General features: G+C 37.3%; 1 pseudogene; it reads left to right on the top strand.

Annotated features, from left to right (window-relative positions):
* The first annotated feature begins 4,158 nt into the window (after positions 1–4,158).
* LOC134662712 (cytochrome P450 CYP12A2-like) lies at positions 4,159–12,819 on the top strand (annotated as a pseudogene).
* The last annotated feature ends 1,430 nt before the right edge of the window (positions 12,820–14,249 follow it).

Below are 14,249 nucleotides of genomic sequence, written 5' to 3' on the forward strand. Positions count from 1 at the left end.
AAGTTTATGCCAAAAATGTTCCTTTTAGATTACGTTCCGTTGGTTTACGATGAACACATTTGGCTGATTGTCAAACAAACTGAAGGGCATAAGGGTGTGGTTCCACCAACTCAAGGCCAAGGTAGGCCGATGATATTGAATCGGTCTGTGGTCACGCGAATCCCTAATTGGATGGACTTCGGCCGGGTACCAAAGAGAATAGAGTGTAGAGAGTTACCGTCATGGTAAATCATGTAGCCACAGTTACTGCCATGCCATCTTTCGACAGCAGATTAAAACTATTAGAACGCCATTTGACTTTGACCCTTATTATTTCACTGATATGTGTTAATTTGTTAAATATTGAAATAATGCCATCTACCCGACAGTAGGCCAAAGGTTATGGCGCCATCTCTCGAAAATAGTGCACCGTACCTTTCGCCTACTGTCGGGTAGATGGCATTATTTCAATATTTAACAAATTAACAGATATCAGTGGAAGAATAAGGGTCAAAGTCAAATGGCGTTCTAATAGTTTTAATCTGCTTTCGAAAGATGGCAGTAAATTTACTGTGTCTACATAATTTACTTTGACAATCCGTCTCTATTTCAAATTATCTTCGGCCGCACGAAGGTTATTTGATGTGTGGTTATTTCATGGTTATTTAGTTTGTCCATTATTGTATTGCGTGATGGTTTTCTTTTTGGCGTGCGTATTTTTATTGTATACACTATAATAGTAGTTTATGCAACAGTGATATAATAAGGGTTCTTAAAATTCAAGGGTCGAAGTTACAAAACGAGACGTAGTCGAGTATGACAGCTGCAGCAAAAAAAAAAAAAAAAAAAAGTTATTATTAAAAAAAAAGAGTTATTATTTAAAAAAAATTGAGTTATTATTTAAAAAAAAAAAGAGTTATTATTGTAAATGAAAACACCTCTTTCAATCAAGATGATCGGAACTTGTATCTTTAAAAAAAATAAAGCAGTTTTATTATACTCATAAGATGACTGCTAGCAGTCATCTTATGAGCCTATAGACAAATCATTCAAATGACATTGCTTTAGATATCACTGTCAGTCATTTAATTGACACATTTAAGTGCTGGAGTAGAAAAAGAATGTAGTAGTAAAATATAAAGTACCTACAGCTAATTTAAGTTTTTCAAGCAAAACTTGTTTTTGCTCTATTTCGTTTGTTTTATAAGCTGGAACTATATAAACTAATTACAGGACTAGATATACCTCATGTCATTGTATGTGCAAAGTTTCATTACAATCCAACACGTATAGTTTTAAAATGAGAACGAAACTCCATTTGTATGGGAAGGTGAAATTCGGCCGAGCTTGCCGGGGATTCTTAATATCAACGTGTATCGTGTCTTTCCTTTCAATATTTTATCTCCAATCTTTTGGAAATACAATTTTACGGTTCATTGACGTTGTATAATAACAAAACAAGCTTTCAACGACATTGTCAGCAAATGTGTTGGAAATTGTTACAGCAATAAGGTTCGCAATTGCACGGGAGCGCGGATTACACAATAGAATAAGATATACTACTCTTCTCTTGCCAAACTGATTACAATTACTACCGCCTACAGTCCTTTTTGTACTGAAATAAAAGAAAAGTAATGTCAAGCACGTACAGCAAGCATGTCAAGCAAGCAAGCACGTATAGTATAAAGTAGACAAGTAGACAGCCAGGCCGCGAAAGAAATAAAAATTAACGAATAAGCATAGCTGGGCAGAAGTCCGTTAATCCGTTAATCGTTAATTAACGAAGCTAAGTTTTCGAGTAACGGATTAACTTCTAAGTTAACTTTAAATACCTGTAACGGACTTGTTAACTTCCGTTAACTTTTCTTAAGTCCGTTAATCGTTAATACCTAAGTACCTACTCACACCAAGGCCGCGCGCTGCCGCGCCGCGCCGATCACGTTCCGACCACTTTGCGTTAGGTTTGTATGCAGTGCAACTTTACATAGCGCGAATCGTAGCACTGACTAAGAGTCTGATATTGCTTACCCCGTGCGCCGTATTAATTTTGTTATTATGACAGTATGACAGAGTCGATCGCGGCAACCTGAGCAGTTGCCATATAAGATACACGGGTGCGAGCGAGACAAATATAACAACTTACTTACTATTCGCGACCGAGTGGTCACACGACACGACAATATGATTATTTTCTACTAGTTTTATTTCCTATTGCGTATATTTACGATTTCGATTTAACGATTAACGATTAACTTTAACTTCCGTTAAGACTTTTGAAAAGTAACGTTTTAACGTTTAACGAAGTTAACTTTTTATTTAACGGATTAACGATTAACGAAGTTAACTTTTTGATTAACGGTGCCCAGCTCTGCGAATAAGAAATAAGCCTGCGGATTTAGTAAGAGTGTGTCAAAATTCTGTTTTCAATTACAGAAGCCTAAATCTAAAAACCGGCCAAGTGCGAGTCGGACTCGCGCACGGAGGGTTCCGCACCATCAACAAAAAATAGAGCAAAACAATAAAAAAAACGGTCACCCATCCAAGTGCTGACCCCGCCCGACGTTGCTTAACTTCGGTCAAAATCACGTTTGTTGTGTGGGAGCCCCACTTAAATCTTTATTTTATTCTGTTTTTAGTATTTGTTGTTATAGCGGCAACAGAAATACATCATCTGTAAAAATTTCAACTGTCAAGCTATCACGGTTCGTGAGATACAGCCTGGTGACAGACGGACGGACGGACGGACAGCGGAATCTTAGTAATAGGGTCCCGTTTTTACCGTTTGGGTACAGAACCCTAAAAAAACAGGTACCTATTAGGTAAAATTCTAGCTAGATACTTGCACACTGCACGTGATACGGAGATTAGATATAACCCAAACAGATACGTCACTAACGATGTCACAAGTACGTCCCTACCGATGTGACGTATCTGTTTGGGTTATGTCTTATCTCCGTATCTCGTGCAGTGTGCAAGTATCTCGCTAGAATTTTCTAGTGGCTCAGACAGCTTTCGTAGATGGTCGCGGCACTTTGGCCGAGTAACGAGGATGCGAGCAGACAATAGATAAGTCCTGGGATATTGGGATGGCATCGCGCTGGGAAGGGAAATTGCTATTTTACTTAACAAGGCAGCTTGTGAGTTGCAAGGTAATCTATACAATACAAAGGCGGAACAAAGCCGTGCATGAAGACGAATTTCTATGCTTTTTACCTTTTTTCCGACGTTTCAGCCAGGGGGCCGATTTTTGAATTTCGACCGCTCGATTTCATGTATTTCGTTCAATAATATCTCCACTACTAGGCATTTAAATTATACTAGAGTCTGTTCGGAAAGAGAAGAGTCGTGGAATGTATTGGGCCCCATACATTCCACGACTATTCACTTTCCGCATAGACTCTAATAGAATTGAAAACGAGTGGTCAATACCACTAGATTCCTAATTTCTATCGCTCGTATTTCAAAAATTAGCATTTCGCCGATTTCCACCGCTTTTCGAGTGACGAAATCGAGCGGTCGAAATTCAAAAATCGGCCCCCAGGTTGCACTAGCTGTGCTCACGGAAGACTGAGACTAATTATAAATGGTCATATGGATCATAATTGGATGCGCGGGGTATTGCTTGTGAATTACGCCATATTGCATATGGTTATGCTGATACGCGGACGTATAATGATAAATTGATAACAACGCGTTTAAAAAAGCGACATCCTATCTGATAACGCAATATATAATATTGTTTTTGTCAAACATAGCGGCTGTTTGTGTTTATGTGCGTTATTGAATCGTTTGTTTAAATATTTATATTTAGAAAACAAACAATATGCAATCGTTGAAGACTCGGAGTACTTTTTTGGTGGTTTTGAATAAAAGTTTAACACAGTAAGTTTTAGCTTTAGTCGACTTTACATTTTTATAATTCTAAAGGTGACGTTCGGATGGCAACTGCAACTGCATTACTGTTGCGACATTACTACAGCTTTATTGATGCCGCCGCTGTATCTATAAATTTCCTAAGCGCCCCTTGCACCATCCCACCAACCCGGGGTTAGCCAGTTAAACCTGTAGTTACCATGGTTACCAGTCAGTACAATTTGACACTTGGTTAACGGTTTAACGGGTTAATGCCGGGTTAATAGGATGGTGCAAGTGGCCCTATTTATATAAAAAATTGGTGTTATGTTGGAAAACCCACGATACCGCCGGGGTCAATGCAGCTGTGCGAGCGGGAAAACGATATCATTATGCGCGTGCGATAGAGATAGGAACAGGTGGGTCAATGTATGCAATTCTTCGTGCTTAGCGTCCTTAACTTTATCTCTGTTCTTTTTTAACAATATCTTATTAATATGTAAACGGCCATAAATAATGCACATCGACAATCATCGCATTTTCGAATACAAACGAATGCTCATTTCCATGTACATCAATTATTAGGTTAGTCGTTTATCAGAATTTGAATTTAGAACTAAGTACTTTATTGTTGTTTTGTTTTGATTTCACGTGAAATATATAGAGCTGTAAAACACGATGTAACTATTTTTAATTATTGCTATATTCTTGTTAGGGAAAAATAATCTTCATAAATATATATTTTATATAAGATCGACAAAAAGTGTAATATTGTAATGACAAATTGCTAGGCCATCGGCCACAACACGGTTTAACCCTGTACCTTTAGTCGACTTATGCGACACCCCAGGAAAGAAAAGGTTGGCGTTATTCTAATCGAACACCGCACGGCGAAAAATACGGAATTATAATAAAAACAAAATCATGTATATTCAATTCCTTCCATTTCACTATCTGTGCTCTCATTGAGGTCTGTGTCACTGCCACTATCAGCTGTATTTATTACTAGCCTATCCAATCTATCTATTCTGTCGTCCATAGCGTGTTGAATTCCTCGATATTCATTCTCGCATTTGATCGCATGATTGCAAACCTTTTTCCACTCATCAGCCCCGATCATGTTTACTTTTTCAGTTAATAATGTCTTTATTGAACTTAAATTCATATCCATATTTATCGCGGCTACATAGCCTTTTAGTTGAGACCATATGGGTATTTTCAATTGGATTAAAATCCTGATGGTACGGTGGCAATCGCAACACAGTGTGCCCATGTTCGGCTAGTATCTTGTCCACGGAAAACTCTGTAAATCTGTCCTTGTGCTGACATATAATATTATATATCTGGGGTTTTGTTAATTTATGATCAACTGGAATTTCGTGCCTTTGTAACTAATTGATCATTTCCGGTTTATTGGTGTTTGAGTTGGGGGGTCTTTCAACATATTTATTGTGATAGGGTGCGTTGTCGATAACCAGAACAGAATTACTAGGTATATTTGGAATTAATTGATTAACCAGCCACTTCTCGTAGTTGTCGTTATTCATTTCGTTGTGATAATCACCTTTAGTGTCCGTGGATTTATACGTTAAAAAGGCTCCTGGTACAAAGCCTTTTTCGTTACCTGCGTGAACAATTATCAAACGTTGACCTTTTGAAATCGGTTTTTTTACTCCTATTTGCTTATCGTCACTCCAAGTTTTTCCTTTAGTGTGGGTTGTATGTATGTAGGACTCGTCCACATAGATAATATTTTTTCCTGCTTCGCGAAATTCGCGTATTTTGTCCAGATATTCAATTCGTTTGAGAGCTAACATCTTGCTTTTCCATTAGCACTTTTCTGTTGTCTTTCATTTTAGTGAACTCAAATCCCATTTCATAAAGAATTTTTCTCAACGTCTTTACAGACCCATTATAATTAATAGCCTCAGATAATTTAGCTTTTAATGATTTTACTGTCGGCAGTTCTTTGTAACGCAGATGAAAATCGTACACCATTCATCTAACAACATCATAATCAAAATCGTCCATATCTAAACGAAATTGTTTTTTTGGTCTCCCATTTTTTCGAGAGCTGGATTTTGTTCCACTGGAATGTGTATTATCAGTGCCAGTGCCGACGTCGTTTAATAAATTGTTCAAAGTTCTTCTTGAAATTCCAGTGGCATCTGCAACTCTCTGTTGAACCTTCTTCAAATAATTACTTACATTAACATCCTCATGTTTTTTAAATTGGTTGGCTTCAGATAAAAAATATTTATAAACATTGTGAATAATTTCGCGTGACTGGTAGAGTAACGGCTTACCTTTTTTCCCTATAGATGCCATAGTACAAATTTAATTTTATAGGGGTTTTAGCAGCTCTATATATATATTGACTTAGATAGGCGACTGCACTCTCTCGCATTTGAACCATAACTGACAAAACAAACGTCATGGTGTGTGCGACACAGATATCGCTATACTAAGTCGAAATTAGCCGATTGCCTCTTTCTAAAGCTCGATGTGCATTCTTTTTGGCCCTTTACTGTACCTAAGTTTCTCTATTATATATCTACACTATTCTAATTACTATATTATTACTTATTTTCTTTTTTTTTCAGAAGTGTTAGAGTAAATTCTTCAGCCACGGAAAATGTGGAATCAGCTGAAAACTTGAAGTCATGGAAGGATATTCCTGGTCCACCAAATCTGCCTATTATAGGACAACTTCTACAGCTTATTATGAAAAGTAAGTTACGATTAAGAGTCCGCAGCAAGGTCGGTTCTCCATACAAATTTCTATGAAAATATGACGTTTATAATGATACTCCCTCACTTTGTTGCATTCAAGTCGGTGCATAGTTAACTTAGACGGACGGACTTTGTCAACTCACACTGATTTAAACTTTCACGATTTTTACACATTATTAAATTATACAACGGGACTTAATCGCGTATCAACTCATTCATCAAAATGAGTGCAGTAGTTTATAATGATTTTAAACGTTCAACAGGTAAATTCACGGATTCGGTTAAAATCTACGACACCCTGTATAAAACATATGGTCCCATAGTAAAAGTTAAAGGGAACTTTGGTTCACCGGACATGGTCGTATTGTTTGATGTAAACGCAATAGAATATGTAAGTATGGTAATAGTTACTGACCGGTAAAGCTAGATGGCGCTGAACCGATCAGTAAAAATTCTGAATCGCGTTATCAAGTTTATCTTGGGAAAATAACGGTACTTTTTATTTTGCCCAAATTTTATTGCAAGTTCATACATTTGCCACTAAACGCTAGTAGTTAAAGTATGAATTTAATTCCTAGATAGAATAATAGGTACCGTACTACACCCTTAACTAAGGTTCGTAAGAACTATTATATGTATAATCTGTGACTATGGCCCAAGTAAGTTTTACTTACGTAAGTAGGGACACAGCTATATTACAGATTGAGAGATGAATATCGATCTCATTCTAACAAATAGCTTTGTCCCTACTTACGTAAGTAAAACTTACAAGTGTATCTTGGGCCTAAAATCCAATATAGTAACTTGAATATATTATATCTTCGTTTGGGTATGATTACTGTTTGAATGAGACAGTTCTAAGGCAAAATATTTTTATAAATGTAAGAGAAAACCTATATAGCACCAAAAAAAACATTTCACTACAGTGTGTCAAAGGACTGTCTCGTTTCAAACATAGACGGAGAGAATCACAGACCTAGAATCCGCTCGAGAATCATACTATTATTGTCTTACACTAGTACTAGCACCCCAAAGAAAAGGATGAGTATAGTTTATTTGTTCCAATTTACTGACAAATTGGATTGACCAAGTATATTTGACTTGTGGACTATAATTGTAGTATTGGACTATAGTTGAGCATTCAACTATAGTTCAATTACGGAAACAATGAAAAATTGTTCGCAGGTTCTTCGGTCAGAGAACTCAATACCCATACGCCCAGGATTCGAATCACTGGCATATTATCGTCACCGACACAATAAAACATATGATCCCAAGAGACTAACTGGACTTATTACTGAGTAAGTTCTAATTAAAATCACGCAAAATATCTACACGAAGCAAATTGCCTTGTCTGTTTTAAATTTAGGGCTCATTTAGACGGTGCGAGAACACGCGAGAACTCGCATACTAGTTTCATTACATTGCGTCATTTGATCGGTCGGCTGAATTGATGTAACCTGGGTCCGCAATGTAACTAAAATCACGAGTTCGCGCGCCGTCGAAGTGAGCCTTTAGTTTCCGACCGAAACCGGTTTTTTGCCTAAAACCGAAACTGAAAACGAACCATCCACAAAAACATGATCTATAATTATGCTTAGACCGAAATCGAAACTTTGGTCATATTATTATACACTATACTTGGTCAAGCAGATCTTGTCAGCGAAGGGATATCGTCCCATAGAAAATTTGAACTTCGCGCCTTTTTTACTGACAAGATTTGCTTGACCAGCTATATTTAAATTGTCCACTGCAAAGCTATACGCTTGTAGTGGTACATTGTAGACTGTAGCTCGGTTTAACAAATAGGTTAGATTAGGTTTGTTTTATGGCAATCCTGAAAAGTTTCTTAACCAAATAAACGATGACTAACAAAAATGCGGACAAACAATACATTACGACTTAAAACTTTTTGGGAAACAATACCTACTTAAAGACCCCATGTACTTATACATACACACATACCTATATATTATTCTGTATACCTATTTAAATTTACAGCCACGGCCAAAATTGGAAAGAATTTAGATTGAAAGTGAACTCTGTAATGCTGCAACCAAAGACCATCAAATTATATGCTGATGTTTTGGAAAAAGTGTCCGCTGATATGGTTGAGAGGTAAGGTAAGGTCAGTATGGGGAAAACCTTATTACATATACAACTTATTGTTGGGAAGACCTCCATAGGGCAAGAACTTTCGTAAGGTAAGTACCCCTATTAACGAGGGGGTTAAGCAACTTTTACAAAGACAGCCAAAAATGAAGCATAAAAGGAAGATTTTAACTCCTGCTCTACCGACATTCTGTAAGCGGAATATGTGTACAAACGCAAGCGTTAGAAGTAGGGTTTGCAATCCGGATCCGAAATGTATGAAATTATCCGGATCTGGATCCGGATCCGCGGATATTCCCATACATTTCGGATCCGTCGCGCAAACCCTAGTTAGAAGCGACGAAAGAGCTCGTTCGGACTTCCCTTATTTATAAACCGTCTTCTCCACATTGACTTTAAATCAAATAAATCAAATATATAAGTGCAGACTGACAAACAGGATTAAAACATGAAATATTCCGACAGGATAAAATCGCTTCGTGATGAAAACAACATGATAAAGAAAAACCTCGACATCCAGATGAACCTATGGGCCCTGGAGTCCATCGGAGTGGTGGCACTGGGTACCCGACTGAACTGCTTCGACCCCAATCTACCAGCAGACTCGCCTGCTAGGAAACTGATCCAGAACCTCCACGATGTATTCCAAATACCGGGGAAGCTAGATTTTGGAACGAGTCCTTGGAGATGGTTCTCGACGCCGGCTTTTAGAAGAGCAATGCGGCTTTACGAAGAACAGGAAAGGTACAGTCGCCATCAGATATATCGGAGCGGCCAAGGTATTCACAATATCTGAACACGCACTCTAACGCCCTGACAATAGAGGTGTGTTCAGATATTTTTGAGCGCCTTGGCCACCCAACTCTATAGTCTAATACTACAACTATAGTCTACAAGTTCAATGCCAAATTAAACATTTTTTCATCAGACTTGCTCGAAAATCTCATTTCATGCAGGTGTACTGAAGGACAAAGGCCTTTATTGTTCCCGCGGGAGTTATGGATTGTGGAAAAAAGCTATAACTCCCTTCACACGAACCAAGTAGTAGTATAAGTTCTCCTGCTTATGAGAAATCCGGGAAAAGTGACCATAGAGATAAGATCATTTTTGAAAAAATACTTCTCAAAATGTTCTCTCAAGTCGAAAATTACAAACAGTTAATGGTTTAATGTATCTTTAGTTTGACGAAGCATTTCATTGATGAAGCGCTTAAAAGTATGAAGGAATCAAAAAATAATGGCGCGGAACCTTCGGACTCAGAGAAGCCAATACTGGAAAAATTATTGGAGATCGATGTTCAAATAGCGCATGTGATGGCTTCAGATATGCTCATGGCTGGCGTAGACACGGTAAGTTTCAGATATGGAATAATAATACAAATTATTAGTAATAATTATCGTGTTTGGTTGGTTTTTCTCTACTCATACTTCATCTTAAAAAGAGCCAGTTCCAGTAACCCATCTGATAAAATAAAGGAACAAGCAAGTCTTAGGACGATAAGGCATAACGTTAAATGGAGTGGGCATTTTAGTAAAATAATTTTCTTTAAATAGTTGCGTTGTACAACCAGCCTTGATTTTTGTAAGCATTAAGTAATTTGTATGTGGGTAGTTTGGCACAACTGATTAATATATTGTTCCCGCTTAAATTGATGCTATATCTCAATTTATTAAACTGTATCAATTCAATAAATTCAGTCAGTATATTGTTTTCCGTCAAAAGTGTTGACTTTAAGTAGGACTTCGCTCACGTAGAGTAGGTAAAGCTTAAGCCTCGATATACTTCCTTGCGGAACGCCAATGTTGCAAATTTAAAAATTGTTCCACGGAGGAAAAAATATTAATATGTTTTCAATCGACCTAAAAAGAATATTATTTTTGAAATAACCAAATAAGGAAATTGGCTTATTGATAGGTACATTTTTAATTAAGCTGTCTAAGGTCAACTGGTATCTAAATTAATTAATTTTTATATGAATGTTTATGAAAATATTTCTCTATGGACTGTGGTACAGACACTGTACATTTTGGCCAATACATTGTAAATTTTGGTATTTGGGCAAGGACGTAGGTACATATATAATTACATTAATTAGGTAAAAGTCTATAATATAAAAACTCTTATAATAACCTACCTATAAGAGATACAATATTTATAATATGAGATCAGCCACTAAAATATATCTAATATAAAAAATCGTAATTAGTAGCGACTGGTAAATATCATTTGATATTTACTAGTCGCTTTTCGGTGAAGGAAAACATCGTGAGGAAACCGGACTAATCCCAATAAGGGCCTAGTTTACCTTCTGGGTTGGGAGGTCAGATGGCAGTCGCTTTCGTAAAAACTAGTGCCCACGCCAATTCCTGGGATTAGTTGCCAAAGCCCAGGCTCCCATGAGCCGTGGCTAATTGCCGGGTCAACGCGAGGAAGATGATGAAGACATCGTAATTAGTAACATTATCTACAAGTATAACAACAACAATTTATAGGCAGCCCACACAGCGCTCGCTACCTTATACCTTTTGGCAACAAACCCCAAGAAACAAAAGAAGCTAAGAGAAGAGGTATTGAACAAGCAAACTCGGAGGCCGTACCTGAAGGCTTGTATAAAATAGTCTATGAGGGTGCTTCCCGTAGTCACTGGTAATGCAAGAACGTCTACCAAGAAATACAATTTGCTTGGATATAAAATACCGAAAGGAGTAAGTTGGTATTTAAATGTTTTTAGATAAAGATAAAAGATAGTTTATTCAAGTAGGCATATCACAATGCGCTTATGAACGTCAAATAAAGCTACACCGGCTCCAACCCTACAGCTCTGCCTCTAGAAGATTTATTTAAATCGATTTAATTTTAGAGGTATTAGATCCCAGTTAATGGTCATAGTACTAGCAATACCATGATCATATTTAAATGCAGTTGCCATTACGTCCCCTTCCGGCATTGGAGATTCAATCTTAATTAAAAATAATAAAGTTAAGTTTCCAATGATCATAAATTTTGAGATGTGGCCATATATCAGGCAGGGGACGATGTGTTTTGCACTCATAGATGTTGTCGTTCTTAACACTGGGAGGCTAAGCATAAAACGAAATCCTTCTCTTTACCTTTTTTATTGAGAAAGTAATGGATTCCGTGGTATCTCAGAGTTGGCTCGTATGTCTCCCGGTGGTGCATTTTCCATTTCGAAAATAGTTTATAGCTTTGGGTCAGAAGAATTCTTCATCCTTATCATTTGATTATTGACAAAGTGGTCGTAGCCATCATTTAAGCGATTTTTGGTAGGTTAGAATAATAACTACATTGTAATGGATTTATTACGAAATATACTTTCCAGATTATGATAGGACTCTCCCACCAGTACTTGTCAATAAAGGAAGACCACTATCCGAGACCTGACGAGTTCGTCCCAGAAAGATGGTTGGTCGACAAGCGCGATCCCCTTTACCACGGCAACACACATCCCTTCGTTACCAGCCCTTTCGGATTCGGAGTAAGGATGTGCATTGGTAAGCTTATATTCTCTTCAATTTAGTACGTTCCTAGTTATCTCCTCTGATTCCAAATATTTGAAAAAGTTCTCACAATTTTTAAATTGAATCTTGCCTTAATCGCGTACAATTTGTTTTATTATTTGGTCTGACGTTTCGAACATGACTTTATGTTCGTGGTCACAGGCAGATTCCCCACAGACAGGGAGTCTGCCTGTGATCAAGGATGTAATGTTACGTTCGAAACGCCAGGCCAAATAATAAAAGTAAGTGTACCTACGCGATTAAATCCCGATTCAGTCTTAAAAATTGTGAGAACTTTTAACGTTTGAGTGAAAATCGCGTTTAATTAATCATCATAATGTCACAAATTTACAAGACTTGCACACCCGTACCTATACATATAAGTATACTTACGATTCCTGCCTCTAGAAACTCATGTTTGTAAGTATCTATGACTTTTTGCCTTCAGATAAATATGGGTATTTTTGTTTCAGGTCGACGTATAGCCGAGTTAGAGCTAGAAACTTTCATTTCAAAAATTATGGAAAATTTTGAAATAGGCTGGAAAGGAGGTCCTATTCAAATAACCGGCACCTCGCTTAACTACGTAACTGGGCCTTTTAATTTTGTTTTTAGTGACCTTTAGAAAGGTAGGTACTTAAACTTAGGTATAAACTTACTGTTAAACGGTTTGACATAAGTATATCAATTTTATTTATCTTTTTTTTTTTTATTAAAAATGGGCTTACTCATGACCACAGACTAGCCGAGGCGAAGACGTGGCCTACGATGGAGCGAGTCTGCCCAGAAGGTGCCTGTTCACCCTTGATTTAAAGGTTGCCGGGTTATATACCTAAACTTAGAATTGCATGGGGGTAATTTTAAAGATGTAATTTTACATCCTGTTATTAGATTAGATTAGATTTCTTTATTTCACGATAAAAATTACACTATAAATTTACATCAATGTAAAAATTATGTTTAAATCTTCTTATTATGACCGTCAAACATTATATTTAAAAAAATATAAAATACATTAAATTAATTCACTCTCCCAATAAGGCTCGTCGATCATATACGTATAAACAAAAACCGTGTCAATGTAAGTATAAAATATCACAATAAAAGAAAATATCATTTTAAAAATACATAAATAATTCGAATAATAGGTAAATATAATTAAGTACAAATTCAAGGGGGTATTTACTTAATATTACCTAATAAAAACATAGTACGAGTATAGTATAGTAGGCACAATTCCCGTGGGGTTATTTTTGAGTTCTAGTGAGATTTCTACAAAAACCCCTTCGTTCTTGGAGGATGGAGACGCCTTGTCTGTAATTTTGTGTACAAAACAGTCTGCCGATTTTTGCGGGGGAGGCACGTCAAATGTATACGTAACGTAAAAATAGCCATGTTAGATAAACGTCAGTTCATACATTGTGTATGACCATTGGCAGCCTATTTTCGAATGGCTACTCCGTTTGGTTATATCCTCTAAGCCTTCGGTGTTGATACTCGTACAGTAAACACAAGACGAGGCCTGACGCGTCGCAGCATTCCACCTGACGCATCCGACCGGCCGGCCGCCATTACGAATATTGAAAGTTTCGTCGTGACCCGGCTGTCACACTACACAGAATACAATAGGCAATATGTATTACGCGAAAGTCTGCGTAGGGGACCCCACTCACACAATACCTACGTCACAATCTAAGGGTCTACCGCTAACGAGAGACTCGAAATTTTGTTATCTAACCTCTCTATTACTCTTGCATATTCGAGCGATAAAGAGGCAGATAGCTGAGTTTCGATTTCACGTTTCCCGGTAGGCTCTTTGTAAATAAACCGCCTTGATATCAATGTGATATTTGACTGTCTGTGAAAACTTGTCAAAAAACAGTTTAAGGTAAGGTATGGTATAATTACTTACGTCTCTAGTGCTGCACTATGGCGGCAAAACATTGCAGTAATACTCCCTATTGACATGATGTGATTCACTTACGGCCGATACAGACGGATTGCACGCCAACTGCAAAGTTCCCATACGTTGGCAGTCGGGTTGCAGTACGTCTG

This window comes from Cydia amplana, chromosome 3, assembly GCF_948474715.1.
Source record: "Cydia amplana chromosome 3, ilCydAmpl1.1, whole genome shotgun sequence".
NCBI lineage: Eukaryota > Metazoa > Arthropoda > Insecta > Lepidoptera > Tortricidae > Cydia > Cydia amplana.